Source organism: Schistocerca gregaria, chromosome 9 (assembly GCF_023897955.1).
Source record: "Schistocerca gregaria isolate iqSchGreg1 chromosome 9, iqSchGreg1.2, whole genome shotgun sequence".
Taxonomy (NCBI): domain Eukaryota; kingdom Metazoa; phylum Arthropoda; class Insecta; order Orthoptera; family Acrididae; genus Schistocerca; species Schistocerca gregaria.
In genome coordinates this window covers 212,929,760-212,947,154 of record NC_064928.1, presented here as the reverse complement: position 1 = coordinate 212,947,154, position 17,395 = coordinate 212,929,760, and the positions used below count along the sequence as shown (strand labels likewise).

The window sequence follows — 17,395 nt, the reverse complement described above, 5'->3', positions numbered from 1 at the left end:
AGCAATTCTGGATGTATGGGGTGTCACATTGAACTGCTGGGATTGCCCAAGTCCATCTGAATGTACAATGGACGTGAATGGATGTAGGTGATCAGACAGGATGCTTACATATGTGTCACTTGTCAGAGTCTTATCTAGACATGTCAGGGGTCACATATCACTCCAACTACACGTGCCCCACACCATTACAGTGCTTCCACAAGCTTGAACAATCCCCTGCTGACATGCAGGGCCCACAGATTCATGAGGTTGTCTCCATACCCAGACAATTTGAAACAAGACTTGTCCAAGCAGGCAACATATTTCATGTTATCAATAGTCTAATACCGATGTTGATGGGTCCAGGTGAGGTGTAAAGCTTTGTGTCGTGCAGTCATCAAGGGTACACGAGTGGGCCTTCGATTCCGAAAGCCCATATTGATGATGTTTTGTTGAATGGTTCGGACACTGACACTTGCTAGTGGCCCAGCATTGAAATCTGCAGCAATTTGCAGAAGGGTTGCACTTCTGTCACATTCAACGATTCTTCAATCATTGTTGGTACCGTTCTTGCAGGATCTTTTTCCAGCCATAGCGTTGTCAGAGATTAGATGTTTTCCCGATTCCCGATATTCACTATACACTCGTGAAATGGTAGCACGGAAAAATCCCCACTTCATCAGTACCTTGAAGATGATGTGTCCCATTGCTTGTGCGCCTACTACAACATCACACTCAAACTCACTTAAATCTTGATTAACCTGCCATTGCTGCAGCAGTAACTGATGCTGACCAGAATGCTGTATTCTGCTTGTTTTCATCTATCTGTATTTGAAAACACATGTCTACACCAGTTTCTTTGGCACTTCAGTGTATTCAGTGTAATTAGTAAGCGACTACCCTAGAACCCAGAATCTAGTGCCAGTTGCTGGGCATCTATCTAATGGCTTCCACTGGCAACAAAAATTTGATTTTCAATATTTCATATGATTACTGACCAAATTTTAAAATGCTGTTATAATGACCTAATTTTAAAATGCTGTTATAATCTACTCCTTAACAGCTATAATCTTGTATTAAAAGTTTAACACAAAAAGGCAAGTATCACAGTTTGGAACTGTGTTTGTTTTGTGGCAAACCTGATATATTCGTGATCTAATCTACTGGATATAGCACTTCGTAATGATGTGGAACATGTCAGGTTAATAAAAGGCATCTATACAAGATATTACATTACACAAAATATTACATGACACTTCATTTTTTTTAATTTCTTTTTTTTGTGTGTGTGAGGGGGGGAGGGGTAGGGGGGGGGGGGGACATTACCCACTTACTATATCCAAAAATTCATCTAATGAGTAGAAGGAGTTGCCATTCAGAAATTCTTTTAATTTCCTTTTAAATGCTATATGGCTATCTATCAGACTTTTGATGCTATTAGGTAAGTGACCAAAGACTTTTGTGGCAGCATAATTTTCCCCCTTCTGAGCCAAAGTTAGATTTAACTTTGAGTAGTGAAGATCATTCTTTCTCCTAGTGTTGTAGCCATGTACACTCCTATTACTTTTGAATTTCTTTAGACTGATAATAACAAATTTCATAAGTTAATATATATATTGTGAGCCTACAGTGAAGCTCTTTAAATGAGTGTCTGTAGGATGATCTTGGATGAGCTCCAGCAATTACTCTGATTAGACCCTTTTGTGCAATGAACACACTTTTCCTCAATGATGAGTTACCCCAGAATATGATGCCACACGAAAGCAGAGAATGAAAATAGGCATGGTAAGCTAATTTACTGAGATGTATATTCCCAAAATTTGCAATGACCCTAATAATGTAAGTAGCTGAACTCAAACGTTTCAGCAGATCTTCAGCGTGTTTTTTCCAGTTCAACCCCTCACCAATGCATAAACTTGGAAATTTTGAATATTCTACCTTAGGTACCAATTTCTGATCGAAGTCGGTATTTATTAATGGTGTCATTCCATTTACTGTGTGGAACTGTATATACTGTGTTCTGTCAAAGTTTAATGAGAGCCCATTTGCAGAGAACCACTTAATGATTTTCTAAAAAACATCGTTTACAATTTCATCAGTTAATTCTTGTCTGTTGGGTGTGATAGCTATACTTGTATCATCGGCAAAAAGTACCAGCTTTGCAACTTTGTGAATATAGAATGGCAAGTCATTAATATATATTAAGAACAGCAGAGGACCCATAACCGAACCTTGCGGCATCCCATTTTTGATTGTTCCCCAGTTTGAGAAATCACCAGTTTTTTGCATATTATGTGAACTGTTTATTTCAACTTTCTGCACTCTTCCAGTTAGGTATGATTTAAACCATTTGAGCGCTGTCCCATTCATACCATAGTACTTGAGCTTATCTAGAAATATTCCATGATTTACACAATCAAAAGCCTTTGAGAGATCACAAAAAATGCCAACGGGTGACTTCCGGTTACTCAGAGCATTTAATATTTCATTAGTGAAAATATTTATAGCATCTTCCATTGAAAAACCTTTCTGGAAACCAAACTGACATTTTGTGAAAACTTTATTTTTACAAAGGTGTGAAGCTACTCTACAATACATTACTTTTTCGAGAATTTTGGATAGGGCAGTCAGAAGAGAGATTGGACTATAGTTGTTGACATCAGACAAATCCCCTTTTTATGCAGTGGCATACTCTGGGAAAATACCCTGCTTCAGAGAGCTATTACAAATGTGTCTAAGAATCCCACTTATTTCTTGGGAACAAGCTTTTATTATCCTGCTGGAAATGCCATCAATTCCATGTGAGCTTTTATTCTTGAGAGAGTTTATTATCTTCCTAATTTCGTAAGGAGAGGTGGGCGGAATTTCAACTGTATCAAATGGTGTCGTTAAGGCCTCTTCCATTAACTGCTTTGCTTCTTCTAATGAACATTTAGATCCTATTTTCTCTACTACATCTAAAAAAGGATTATTCAAAAAATTTTCAACTTCCGGCTTGTTGTTTGTCAAGTTTCCATTCGCTCTGATGGTAATGCCATCATCCTGTACTCTTGGGTGCCCTGTCTTCCTTGTAATAATATTCCAAATTGTTTTGGTTTTGTTATCAGAGGTATTAATCTCAGACACGATTCACATGCTTCTGGACTTTAATGTAGCACAGTAGTTTTTATACTATTTGGGTGGTTCTGGTTCATTACTCTTTCTTGTTGTTAGATACAGTTCCCTTTTGTGGTTACAAGATATTTTTATTCCTTTAGTAAGCCAAGGTTTTTTGCATGGCTTCTTATAATTAGATTTAACTACTTTCCTGAGGAAACAGTTTTCAAATTCTCTTACAAGTGTATCATGAAATAAGTTATATTTTAAATTAGCATTGGGTTCCTTGTACACCTCATCCCAGTCTAACTACTGAAGATTTTGCCTGAAATTTCTAATTGTTGAGTCATTAACTGAAAGCACAACTTTGGAGGGTAGTTTTGAATTGCTGAATGGAGCTATGTCATATACTGTAACTAGATGAGCACCATGATCAGGAAGGCCATTCTCAACAGGATACGAATTTATGTTTTAAAACTTATCTTGGTCTATAAAAGTGTTATCTACCAATGTGCTGCTGTCCTTTACTACCCGAGTAGGAAAATCAAGACAGATGTCAAATTGAAAGAACCGAGCAAGACTCGCAGGTCATTCTTCCTATTACACTCTTTCAGAGAATCAACAATGAAGTCCCCGCAAATAATAATTCGCTTTCCCCTATCTGACAGATAGCACAACAAGGCATCCAAGTTTTCCAGGAACAAATGAAAGTTTCCTGAAGGGGACCTATATACTGTTACAATCATCAAAGAGCCCTCCTTCAGTTTAAGTTGACAGGCACATTCTTCTATATGGTGCTCTACACAAAACTTTTTTGTATCTAAGCTTTTTACACAGTGATAACTTTTGACATACATGGCAACTCCTCCTCTCACCTTATTCTCGCTACACATACGTGCAGCTAGTTTATAACCACTGATATTTACCTTTAACAAGCCAGGAGCTCATCTACTTTATTATTCAATCCTGGAATATTTTGGTGAAAAACGATAACATTATTTTTTACTTTACTTTTGTGAGAATCTACTGTTTCTTTAATCCACCAATATTTTGGTTAAATATGGCAACATTATTATTATTATTTACTTCACCGTTGTGAGAATCTTGTGAGTTTTGGACCTCTTTAGCACCTGCCTGCCTAAACTTCTCATTGGACACTGATATTACTCTAAAAAAGAGATACATCAATGAGTACTATTGTCCCCCCCTTATGGATTTCACTAACAACCCTGCCAGTTTACCCTTCCCTTTCCTACTGAGGTGTAGGCTGTGCCTTGTGAAATCCCCCTTATCAATAGCCTCGGCAGTAACTGATCCAATGTCTGACAGAGTAGCCACCCTACACAACAGATCCAACTCCATATTTACCCTCCTGACAGAGCGGTTCAACTGGGGCACCAGCCTGGTATGGACATGGGTCATTGCAGAGGCTATTTTCACCAGGTCACACTCAATACTGTAGCCCTGATCCCTATCAATACCACACCACCCACTATCATCACATGATCCTGCTTTGAGAAATCCTTGCACAAGGAACCTATATCCTCTACCACCTGGATAAGACATGCACTTGGCTTGAAAAGTTCGTGACCTGGTACCTATCACCTAATTTTTCCTGCTAAATCTGGCCCACACCTCTTCCATGGCTGCTACCTAGCAACAGAACTTTCCTCTTACTTTCTACTTTTTTTGATACAGTTGGTTTCCTAGTGAGATTCTGTTGCATCTTAACAACATCTACTTCTACTGGAGCCTCTTCCTTACTTAACTGTAGTAGCAAGCCAAATCTATTGGTTGTGCCAATTGGGAAACTGTCAGACACTGCTCTCTTTCTGTGGCCCCTGTTCCCAGCTACCACTTCCCACTGCTATTTACCCTCCTCCCCCCTTAACCTCTTCAGTTCCTCCCCCGCTCTTTCCAAATCAGCCTGAAGGGCTCTAATTTTGTCCTCCTGTTTGGCTATAATCCTATCTATTGAGCAAACCCTGCAAAAGAATGGAAGAGTCTTGTTTGCTTCCCCAATTCCCATGCTGCTACAATTTCCCCAATGAAACCACCTATCACAACAGCTGCACAAAACCCCTGAACTAACTTTCCTACTACAGCTCACACACTTAGTATCCATGTTAGTTTGGAAATTAGTTAAGAGATTTACTAAGTGATAACAATAATATATTAAAAACAGACGTAAAAGGACACTAAAATTTGTTTTGGAACTAATATGTAAGTAAACTATTAGCAAATGCACTTAAATTTGTGGTATAATGCTAAATATGCACGTTCAAAAACTAGGCCTAAACAGCCAAATGTAACCAAAACAAACTTTTTGCAAGTACTGGAAGAATACGCACATAAAAGGAAAACCTTTAATGGCAAGCTTGGAGAGTACACTAATGAATGCATTTAATCAGTTAAACTATAGCAAATGCAATTACAACTGCGGTATAATGCTAAATATGTGCACTCGAAAAATTAGGCCTAAGCAGCAGTAAGTAAACAGCTGTAGTTGAGAATGAGAGCACTTACTGATGGCCAACAAATTTAAGACATAATTTAAAACCTTTTCAAAACTTTTTCTCACTGTCAGTCCCCCACCCCCCACAAATTGATGAAAGGAAAAATGTTTATAACTTGCTACATTTTTGCTCTTCGCACAGTAAATCTGCTGCATCAGACATGATTTTTAATTTATCACTTCTATACTGCTAAATTTACTCACAATACAGTTTGCAAATTGTGTCTACATATCATGCAGACTGTACCTGCAGAACTATATACTCTACGGTACTTATGAGGTATGTTTAATAAATAACGCAACACTTTTTTTCCGAAAGTATGTTGGTTTTATCCAGAATTCCATTACATCACATTATTCCCCACTCTTTTGGCTACAAAACCCTATTTTTGAATGTAACCCCCGTTCGATGTCAACGGCCTTACACCACATTACTGGGAGGGTCTGTATGCTCATATAGTACCACCCTATTGGTTGACATCTGAACCAGCATCTTTCTGCATAAATAACCTCACCATAATCCATGCACTACTTCCTGTGGAGTGTATCCTCCACTGACTCAAACAGATGGAAGTCCTAAGGTGTAAGATCTGGGCTGTATGAAGTTTTGTGATCCCCTCAAGTGCACAGACTTGTGTGAAACATTACATTGCCATGGAGAAGGAGAAGTTGAGCAGCAAGGTGTTCGATTGTGATCCAACAATTAATTCAAATAACTGCAACATTGCAGGCAGCTGTGTGTGACCAGCCGGCACATGGGACATCGGACAGGTTTGCGTGACCTTGTTGCGATAATGACAGTTACCTTGCCCAATGACTCGCCATGCTTTTGTTCACTGTCAGGTCTCTGCAGACATTCTGCAAGCACCTAATAATGTCAGCAATGCTCTGGTTTTCCACCAAAAGACACTCAATGACAGCTCTCCGCTTGAAAAGGACCTCCGTTACAGACACCATTTTGAACGTAACATATAGCACTGCCATCTATCAGCACTTCATGAAACTATAGGGGGTGAAGTGGGAATATTTCAGGATGTGCCACAACAAATTCCATATTTTTCCACCAAAACAGGCCAAGAAAAGCAAAAATGTGTTGCATTACTTATTAAAAGATACTCGTAGTGACGAAAATATGAAATCAGAAAAATTTAGACGCATGAAAAACTAGCTTTTGCTTAAGATGGAGAACAAATTATCCAGACTATATTCCTCCAGTGTTTAATAATGAGAGCACTTAGCAACTTCCAACAAACTTTAAGTGTATCTTTCATAAACTTTTTTTTCACTTACATGATTAAAGTCAAATATCAGGTGTACCAGTATGAAATGGGCATTAAGATACAAATGTGTTGATAGGGAACATTTTGTTGTGAACGAGCCTTAATTTTTGTTCTTGTTTGGTTGGTATGACATCTGTCAAAGATATTTAGTATACATCAAGTAATGGAACAAACAACATCATAAGTTTTCATCGTGTTAACAATGTCGAATTTTGTACCAGAAAGTGACGATGTGCGGAAAGCATTAATTTTTTGTTTTCATTTGAAAAAAAAGTGCTGCAGAGTCGCATCGAATGCTTGTCGAGGCATATGGTGATCATGCTCTATCAGAAGCAACATGCAAAAGATACTTTCAACAGTTCAGGAACAATAATTTTGATGTAAGAAATGACGAACATGGAAGACCACCAAAAAAGTTTGAAGGCGCTAAATTGCAAGCAATATTGGATGAAGATGATACTTTGAGTCAGAAGCAAATGGGAGCAATGCTAAATGTTGCACGACAAACAATTTCTGAGCGTTTGAAAGCTGTGGGAAAGATCCAAAAGTGTGGAAAATGAGTGCCACATGAATTGAATGCAAGACAAATGGAAGACCGAAAAATCACTTGTCAAATTTTTCTTCAAAGACAAGAAAGAAAATCAATTTTGCATCGAATTGTTACTGGCGATGAAAAATGGATTTATTTTAAGAATCCTAAATGGGAAAAATCATGGGTTAATGTGGAACAACCACCAACATCGACTGCAAAACCAGATTGATTCAGCAAGAAGACAATGCTCTGTGTTTGGTGGTATCAGAAAGGTGTGGTGTATCATGAGCTTCCAAAACCCGGTGAACTGTGAATACTAATTGCTACAGACAACAAATGATCAATTTGAACTATGCATTGATCGAAAAAAAGACCAGAATGGGCCAGAAGACATGGCAAAGTAATTTTTTTACATGACAATGCACCAGCACACAAAGCAAAACTGGTTCAGGATACAATCAAAACACTTCGCTGGGAGCTGCTACCCCACCCGCCGTATTCACCAGACTTGGGCCCTTCCGACTATCATTTGTTTTCATCAATGGGACACACATTGGCTGAGGAACACTTCGATTCCTACGAAGAAGTCGAAAATTGGGTGTCTGATTGGTTTGCTTCAAAAGACGAACATTTCTATTAGCGTGGTGTCCACAAATTGACAGAAAGGTGGTCAAAATGTATAGAAAGCAATGGCCAGTACTTTGAATAAAATGTTTTTACATTTCAATTCAAAATTAGTGTTTTATTTTCACAAAAATACGCTCATTTCATACCGGTACACCTGGTATTTAACACACTAACTCATTTGTAAAGTAATCAGAAGTTTGAAGCTGTTGTATAGATGGGATTCTTCCACCGTCAGGTGGCTCGCAGAGTATGGATGTAGATGTAGAATAAGGGGTTTACTGGTTAAAAGCAAGGTGACATTTTAAGCAGTGAATTCTTAAGCTTGAATCTGTGACCATGTCATAATGGAAACAGGAGCTCAATGGATTGATATCAGTGAAGACTGTAATGTATAAGGAATTTAGAGGAGCCCTTTATGAACCAATAGATATAAATGCCTAAAAGAATAAACATGGTAACAAGATTGATCGTGTAAATTTCAGAAATAGGCATACACAAAAAGCCCTCCCACACACACTCCTGAGGTTTTATTTCTGTTTTTACAGGTTAGGTATTGACAAAAATGTCTTTTCCTTCCTCCCTATCAAATGGAACTGTGTGGAACGGTTGAAAGAGACCAAATCTGACACAGAAGTCCAGTAGAACTTCTGGACACATTACTGAAGCACACCACCATAACATCCAACCATCAGAAAGCAGTACACAAAGTTGAAGGAATACAGAGGTGTCATAAAGAGGACAAGTTCATCTACACCTGTATCTAGATGTAACAATATTATGAAGTGGAAAGTTGTTGCTCACTATATAGTGGAGGTGCTGAGTTGCAGATGGGCATGACAAAGAGACTGCCACAAATAAATAAAGCTTTTGGCCATTAAAGCCTTCATCAACAGTGCACACACACACACACACACACACACACACACACACACACACACACACACACACAACTACAGTCTTAGGCAACTGAAACCGAAACCACTCTGCAAGCAGCAGCGCCAGTGCACGATGGGAGTGGAGAATGGGTGGGGGTAAGGAAGAGGCTGGGACGGAGAGGAAGGAGGATAGTATGGTGGGGATAGTGGACAGTGAAGTGCTGCAGGTTAGACGGAGGGTAGGAAAGAGGTCTGGAGGGGTAGGGGGGGGGGAGGGGTAAGTAGTGGGAAAGGAGAGAAGTAAAAAGACTGAGTGTGATGGTGGAATGACAGTTGTGTAGTGCTGGAATGGGAACAGGGAAGGGGCCGGATGAGTTAGGACAGTGACTTAGTGAAGGTAGAAGCCAGTTAAGGGAACGTGGGATGTACTGCAGGGAGGGTTCCCACCTGCGCAATTCAGAGAAGCTGGTGTTGGTGGGAAGGATCCATATGGCACAGACTGTGAAGCAGTCATTGAAATGAAAGATGTCATGTCCAGCAGCGTGAAAGATGTCATGTCCAGCAACAGGGTGGTCCACTCATTTCTTGGCCACAGTTTGTCGGTGGTCATTCATGCACACAGACAGCTTGTGCATAGAATACATCACAGAGACTGCAGCTTAGCTTGTAGATCACATGACTGGTTTCACAGGTAGCCCTGCCTTTGACCGGATATGTGATGTTCCTGACCAGACTGAAGTAGGTGGTCGTGGGAGGATGTATGGAAGAGGTCTTGAATCTAGGTCTATTGGGGTATGAGACATGAGGTAAGGGTTGGGAACGGGGGTTTGAAAGGATGGGCAGGTATATTGTGTACATTCAGGGGACAGCAGAATACCACTGTGGGAGGGGTGGAAAGGATAGTGGCTGGACATTTCTCATTTTAGGTCACAACTAAAGGTAGACGAAACCCTGGCAGAGAATGTAATTCAGTTGCTCCAGTCCTGGGTGGGACTGAGTTACGAGGAGAGTGATCCTTTATGCCCCCTACGCACTGGTCTTGTTGCTCGCAGTGTGGTTTCAGTTGCCTGAGATTGCGGTGTGAGAGTTTCGTTTGAGCGCACATGCTTTGTGTGTGTGTGTGTGTGTGTGTGTGTGTGTGTGTGTGTTGTGTGTGTGCGTATGTGCGCGCGCACGCACACATCTATTGTTGATGAAGGCCTTAACCGCTGGAAGCTTTATTATTTGTGACAGTCTTTTTGTTGCACCTATTTGTGACTCAGCATCTCCGCTATATGGTGAGTAGCAACATTCCTTATCAGATTACTGTTACATTCCATCCTGTATTTTCCATTGTTTGATCTATATCTAGACGGCTACTCTGCAAATCACACTTAAGTGCCTGGCAGACGGTTCATCGAACGACCTTCAGACTAATTCTCTATTATTTCACTTTCGAACGGCGCACAGAAGAAAATGAACACCTACATCTTCCTGTGTGAGCTCTGATTAGCCTTATCTTATTATGATTATAAGATTGGAGTCAACAAAATATTTCCACATTTGGTGGAGAAAGTTGGTGACTGAAATTTCTTGATAAAGTCCCGTCGTAATGAAAAAGGCCCTTGTTTCAATGACACACACCCCAAATTCTGTATCATGTCTGTGACACTCTCTCTCCTCTTTCTCAACAATACGAAACATGCACCTTTTAAATTTCATGTTGTACTTCATCACTCCTATCTGGTAAGGATCTCACACAGCACAGTAGTGTCCAAAAGAGGTAGGCAGTCTCTTCAGTAGATCTGTTGCACCTTCTAAGTGTTCTGTCAGTAAAATGCAGTTTTGTTCCCCACAATGTTTTCTGTATGTTCTTTCCCATTTAAGTTGTTTGTAATCATAATTCCTAGATATTTTGTCCCTTTATATTTGATTAATTATTGTGTGACTGGATTTGAATGGATTCCTTTTAGTATTCATGTGGATGACTTCAAACTTTTCACCATTTAGGGTAAACTATCAATTTTCACACCATACACACATCTTATCTAAAACATTTTGCAATTGGTTCGGATTTTCTGATGACTTTTCTAGATGATAAATGACAGCCTCATGCAAACAACCTAAGATGGCTGCTCAGATTGTCTCCTAAATCATTTATATAGGTAAGAAACAGTAGAGCGGCTATAACACCACCTTGAGGAATGCCACAAATCACTTCTGTTTTACTCGATGACTTTCTGTCAATTGCTATGAACTGTGACCTCTCTGACAGGAAATCACAAATCCAGTTGCATAACTGAGATGATACTCCATAAGTAAGCAATTCAATTAAAATCTGCTTGTGGTGTACGGTGTCAAAAGCCTCCAAGAAATCTAGAAATATGGAATCAATTTGGAATTCCTTATCAATAGCACTCAATACTTCCAAGTGACTAAAGAGCTACTTGTATTTCAAAAGAACATGGTTTTCTATATCTGTGTTGACTACGTGTCAGTAGACTGTTCTCTTCACAGAATTCTTAATGTTCAAACACAACACAAAATCCTGCAGTATACTGACATTAATGATATGGGCCTGTAATTTAGTGGTTTACTCTTATTGCCTTTCTTGAATAGTGGTGTGATCTGTGCAACTTTCCAGTCTTTGGGTATGGATCTTTCATCGAGCAGCGGTTGTACGTGACTTAAGTATGGAGCTGTTGCTCTCAATATACTCTAAAAGAAACTCATTTGTAAACAGTCTCAACCAAAAGACTTGCTTTTATTAAGTGATTTAAGCTGCTTCTCTACTCCGAAGATATCTACTTCTAAGTTACTCATCTTGGCAGTTGTTCTCGATTGAAATTATGAAATATTGGCTTTGTCTTCTCTGGCAAAGGAATTTTGGAAGGCTGTGTTTAGTAATTCTGCTTTAGCAGCACCGTCATCAATAGTATTTCCATTGCTGTCATGCACAGGAAGCACTGATTGTATATTGCCACTAGCATACTTCACATACAACCAAAATCTATTAGCACAAGTGATGCAGACATAATCCCATTAGACTTTTTTTTAATTTGGGGCTTTATCAAGAATGCTATTTACCAGACCCCCAGTGGGGTACATGCAGGAACTACAAGGTTCCATTAGAGCAATGATGGCGCACATTAATGAGAATGTACTAGGTCAGAGATGGGAGGAACTGGAATATTGGTTAGATATCCTGTGTGCTACACATAGTGCATGCTTTGAAATATTTTAAATGGTTACTAAAATTATAGGTGTGTGTGAACATTATGCTACAAACTGCATGTTCCTACCTATCCCCATTTCTGCAATATATGTGATCAAAGTTGTAAAGAGCCTCTTGCAATACTGCGAATATGTGAATAAAATCTGCTGTGTCCAAGCTACATCAGTTCAAATAAAATTCTCAAGTTCTCAATGGCTATCTCGTCCTGACACCAAAGGCAGAGACAGTCATCAAAAGTCCTGGAATTTTATTCAAACTGATGCGGCTTGAAAACCGAGAAAATTTTATTCAGACAGGCTGCCGTGAAAGACTCCAAGGACACTCTGTATAGGTGTAAACAAAACATCAAAGTTAATAAATAACTAGCGCAGTGAAGAAATGAAGCATGCAAATTTCAGGTACAAAATATAAAGTTTTAAACTACAATCATTTTCTTTAGGCTGGGCTTCACAGCCAATAAGAAGTTGCTTAAATTTAAAATCATTGCACATCGCAGCTATCTTCTGAAATTTAAAGATATATTATTGTTCACTACGGGCCAACTGCAATAAGTTTTTAAATTCTTAAGGGCATCCCAGATGGAAGATTGGTTTCATTATTGTTCACTGTTTTGCAGGAAAAATATCATCTGCAATTAGAAGCAGATTCACAACATGACAAATGAAATTCTAGGAAAGGCAACATTTAAAAAACTGTCACCACCAGATTAGGAGTGGGCAGAAAGACAAGCTAAAACACTAATGGAAAAGCGAATGTATTTTAAGTGGCTACAATCCAACAACTATGAAGATGAGGAAAACATACACTAGATTGAAAAGAGAGGAGGGGGCATGGGTAGGGCAAAAGACACTAATGGAAAAGCGAATATATTTTAAGTGATTAAGTCCAATAACCAGATAGAGGGGGGGAAATATAAACTAAACTGAAAATAGACAGAGGTGGGGGGGGAGGGGGGTGATAGGGCAAAAGATAAGAAATAAGAGCAAAATGTGGAAAGGCAGATGTGAAAATACATGTTAATAGTTACATATGGTTCTCATCATGTCAATTTTCTTTAAAATAGCAAAATGTCAACAATCAGATAAGATTATACGAGAGATGGAAGTTTTATATGCATGGAAAATATAAAACAAATTTACAAAAATAACGTCACAAAAGAAGAGTAAATATTGTTGAAATAACTCCGATTGATAAGAAAGATTTGACAGAGATCTGATCAGAGCACTAGTGGAAGACAATATAAAAAAAACAATGTGTTGACAGGAATGGAATTAGAAAATTTAAAAAAGAGAAAGAGTAACAACAGAAGAAATTAAATAAAGGAAAGCTGTTAGGCATAGAGACAATCCTATAAGCTTGTTACAGAATGGAGCTAGTGATGTTTAAGGTGAAATGAAGGTGTTCAGAAGATTGGAATAAATAATACGTCAAACCTATTAACAAAAGAGCAACAATAATGCTAGTGTCCACTAAGAGGAATTAATGTCAATAGCTTTATGTTGCTGTCTTCAGTCCTGAGACTGGTTTGATGCAGCTCTCCATGCTACTCTATCCTGTGCAAGCTTCTTCATCTCCCAGTACCTACTGCAACCTACATCCTGCAGAATCTGCTTAGTGTATTCATCTCTTTGTCTCCCTCTACGATTTTTACCCTCCACGCTGCCCTCCAATGCTAAATTTGTGATCCCTTGATGCCTCAAAACATGTCCTACCAACCGATCCCTTCTTCTAGTCAAGTTATGCCACAAACTTCTCTTCTCCCCAATCCTATTCAATACCTCCTCATTAGTTATGTGATCTACCCATCTAATCTTCAGCATTCTTCTGTAGCACAACATTTCGAAAGCTTATATTCTCTTCTTGTCCAAACTATTTATCGTCCATGTTTCACTTGCATACATTACTACACTCCATACAAATACTTTCAGAAACGACTTCCTGACAAATCTATACTCGATGTTAACAAATTTCTCTTCTTCAGAAACGCTTTCCTTGCCATTGCCAGTCTACATTTTACATCCTCTCTACTTCGACCATCATCAGTTATTTTGCTCCCCAAATAGCAACTACTTCAAGTGTCTCATTTCCTAATCTAATTCCCTCAGCACCACCCGACTTAATTCGACTACATTCCATTATCCTCGGTTTGCTTTTGTTGATGTTCATCTTATATCCTCCTTTCAAGACATTGTCCATTCCGTTCAACTGCTCTTCCAAGTCCTTTGCCGTCTCTGACAGAATTACAATGTCATCGGCGAACCTCGAAGTTTTTATTTCTTCTTCTGGATTTTAATACCTACTCCGAATTTTTCTTTTGTTTCCTTTACTGCTCGCTCAATATACAGATTGAATAACATTGGGGAGAGGCTACAACCTTGTCTCACTCCTTTCCCAACCACTGCTTCCCTTTCATGCCCCTCGACTCTTATAACTGCCATCTGGTTTCTGTACAAATTGTAAATAGCCTTTCGCTCCCTGTATTTTACCCCTGCCACCTTCAGAATTTGAAAGAGAGTATTCCAGTCAACATTGTCAAAAGCTTTCTCTAAGTCTACAAATGCTTTTCTTTTCTTTTTTCTTTTCTTAATCTTTCTTCTAAGATAAGTCGTAAAGTCAGTATTGCCTCACGTGTTCCAACATTTCTACGGAATCCTAACTGATCCTCCCCGAGGTCCGCATCTACCAGCTTTTCCATTCGTCTCTAAAGAATTTGTGTTAGTATTTTGCAGCTGTGACATATTGAACTGATAGTTCGGTAATTTTCACATCTGTCAGCACCTGCTTTCTTTGGGATTGGAATTATTATATTCTTCTTGAAGTCTGAGGGTATTTCGCCTGTCTCATACATCTTGCTCACCAGCTGGTAGAGTTTTGTCATGACTGGCTCTCCCAAGGCCGTCAGTAGTTCTAATGGAATGTTGTCTACTCCGGGGGCCTTGTAGTGACTCAGGTCTTTCAGTGCTCTGTCAAACTCTTCACACAGTATCGTATCTCCCATTTTGTCATCTACATCCTCTTCCATTTCCATAATATTGTCCTCAAGTACATCGCCCTTGTATAGACCCTCTATATACTCCTTCCACCTTTCTGCTTTCCCTTCTTTGCTTAGAACTGGGTTTCCATCTGAGCTCTTGATGTTCATACAAGTGGTTCTCTTATCTCTAAAGGTCTCTTTTAATTTTCCTGTAGGCAGTATCTATCTTACCCCTAGTGAGATAAGCTTCTACCTCCTTACATTAGTGCTCTAGCCATTTTGCACTTCCTGTCGATCTCAATTTTGAGACATTCGTATTCCTTTTTGCCTGCTTCATTTACTGCATTTTTATATTTTCTCCTTTCATCAATTAAATTCAATATTTCTTCTGTTACCCAAGGATTTCTAGCAGCCCTCGTCTTTTTACCTACTTTATCCTCTGCTGCCTTCACTACTTCATCCCTCAGAGCTACCCATTCTTCTTCTACTGTGTTTCTTTCCCCCATTCTTCCTGTCAATTGTTCCCTTACGCTCTCCTTGAAACTCTGTACAACCTCTTGTTCTTTCAGCTTATCCAGATCCCATGAGCTTTATAAGGAGTTTATATTACACAGCACTAAAAATGAGGCTTCGAAGTCAAATAAGTTGCAAGAAACAGTTTCTTTAAGAAATTAGAAACATACTTTTAGAAATACCAACCATCATAAAATGTTCTTTGTTTCTTTAAGTGTTAACCTGTCAATGGATAGAAGACTGTTTTAATGACATTATCACATCAGAGCAAATTTAAAAAATTGCCAAAAAATGCTAAGCTATAAGTTCTAGTCATCTATAATAAATTTGGCAACAGTATGGGGAGGAGGGGGGGGGGGGGGGGAGAGGTAGACCAAGCAGATCCTGCACTCTTCATGGCTGATATGCTTAAATGACCGAACTTTTTTTTCCTCCATTCAAACATTAAGATTTCACACAGATCACACATTTATCTGAAATTTATGTCTCCCACTGCAATGAGTGAGCAATATGCTGTACAACCTTAGGAGCTGTGTCAGTAAAGAACTCTACTACATGCATATTTTAGATTCTTCCAAGTCCACCTGGTTTGTGGAATACTACTGTGGGGGCAAGATAAATGCCACACAAATACAGCTGCAAGTCCTTTGTCTGCCTGTCTTATCTGCATCCGCAGAAATTAAAATTTTTTAAACCATTTTAATCTATTTTACAGGCTGGAACTCTGACAGTAGCGCTTGTCCAGAATTTTGTCTCCTGAATATGGCAAAGAGTACATCCCATTGCACCAGTAACTAGGTTTTCTTCCTGTTCCATTCACATACCGAGTGCAGGAAGAATGATTGTTTGAATGCCTCTGCGCGTGCAGTAATTACTCTGATCTTATCCTCACAATCCCCATGTGAGCAGTAAGTAGGGGGTTGTAGTATATCCCTAGAGGAACCATTTAAAGTTGATTCTTGAAACTTTGTTAATAGACTTTCTCGTGATACTTTATGTCTCTCTTGAAGAGTCTGCCAATTCAGTTCCTTCAGTATCTCTGTGACTCTCTCCCACGGGTTAAACAAACCTGTGACCATTCGTGCTGCCCTTTGGGTCCCACACACTTGAGCTGTATTCTAGAACTGGTCGCATGAAAGATTTGTAAGCAATCTCCTTTCCCAGTATTTACCAGTAAACTGAAGACTAGCACCTGCTTGACCCATGACTGGAACTTTGTGATCATTCCACTTCATATCCCTACAAAGTGTTACACCCAGGTATTTGCATGAGTTGGCTGATTCAAACAGCGTCTCATACTATGTTTCTTCAGATTGTGAAGAGCAAAATTTTACATTTCTGAAGATTTAGAGCCAGCTGTCAAACTCGGCACCATGCTGAAATCTTAGAGAGATCTGACTCAATATTTATGTAGCTTCTTTCTGATAGTACTTTATTATAGATAACTGCATCACCTGCAAAAAGCCAGATTTTACTATTAATATTGTCTATAAGGTAATTAATACACAACATGAACAGCAAGCATCCAAGCACTCTTCCCTGGGGCACACCCGAAGTTATTTCTACATCTGACACTGACTCTCCATCCATGATAACATGCTGTGTCCTCCGTACCAAAAAGTCCTCAATCCAGTCACAAATCTCTCGATACCCCATATGATCATACTTTTGACAATAAGTGCAGGTGTGGTATTGAGTCAAATGCTTTTTGGAAATCAAGAAACACTACATATTTACCTGGATCCAAAGCTTTCAGTATGTCATGTGAGAAAATGTGAGGGGTTTCACAT

General features: G+C 39.1%; 1 protein-coding gene across 1 annotated transcript in view; it reads right to left on the bottom strand.

The window, feature by feature from the left end:
* Positions 1–17,395, bottom strand: part of LOC126291646 (E3 ubiquitin-protein ligase UHRF1-like) — a 163,284-nt gene that overhangs the window by 134,285 nt on the left and 11,604 nt on the right. The gene's annotated exons all lie outside the window — the stretch shown is intronic.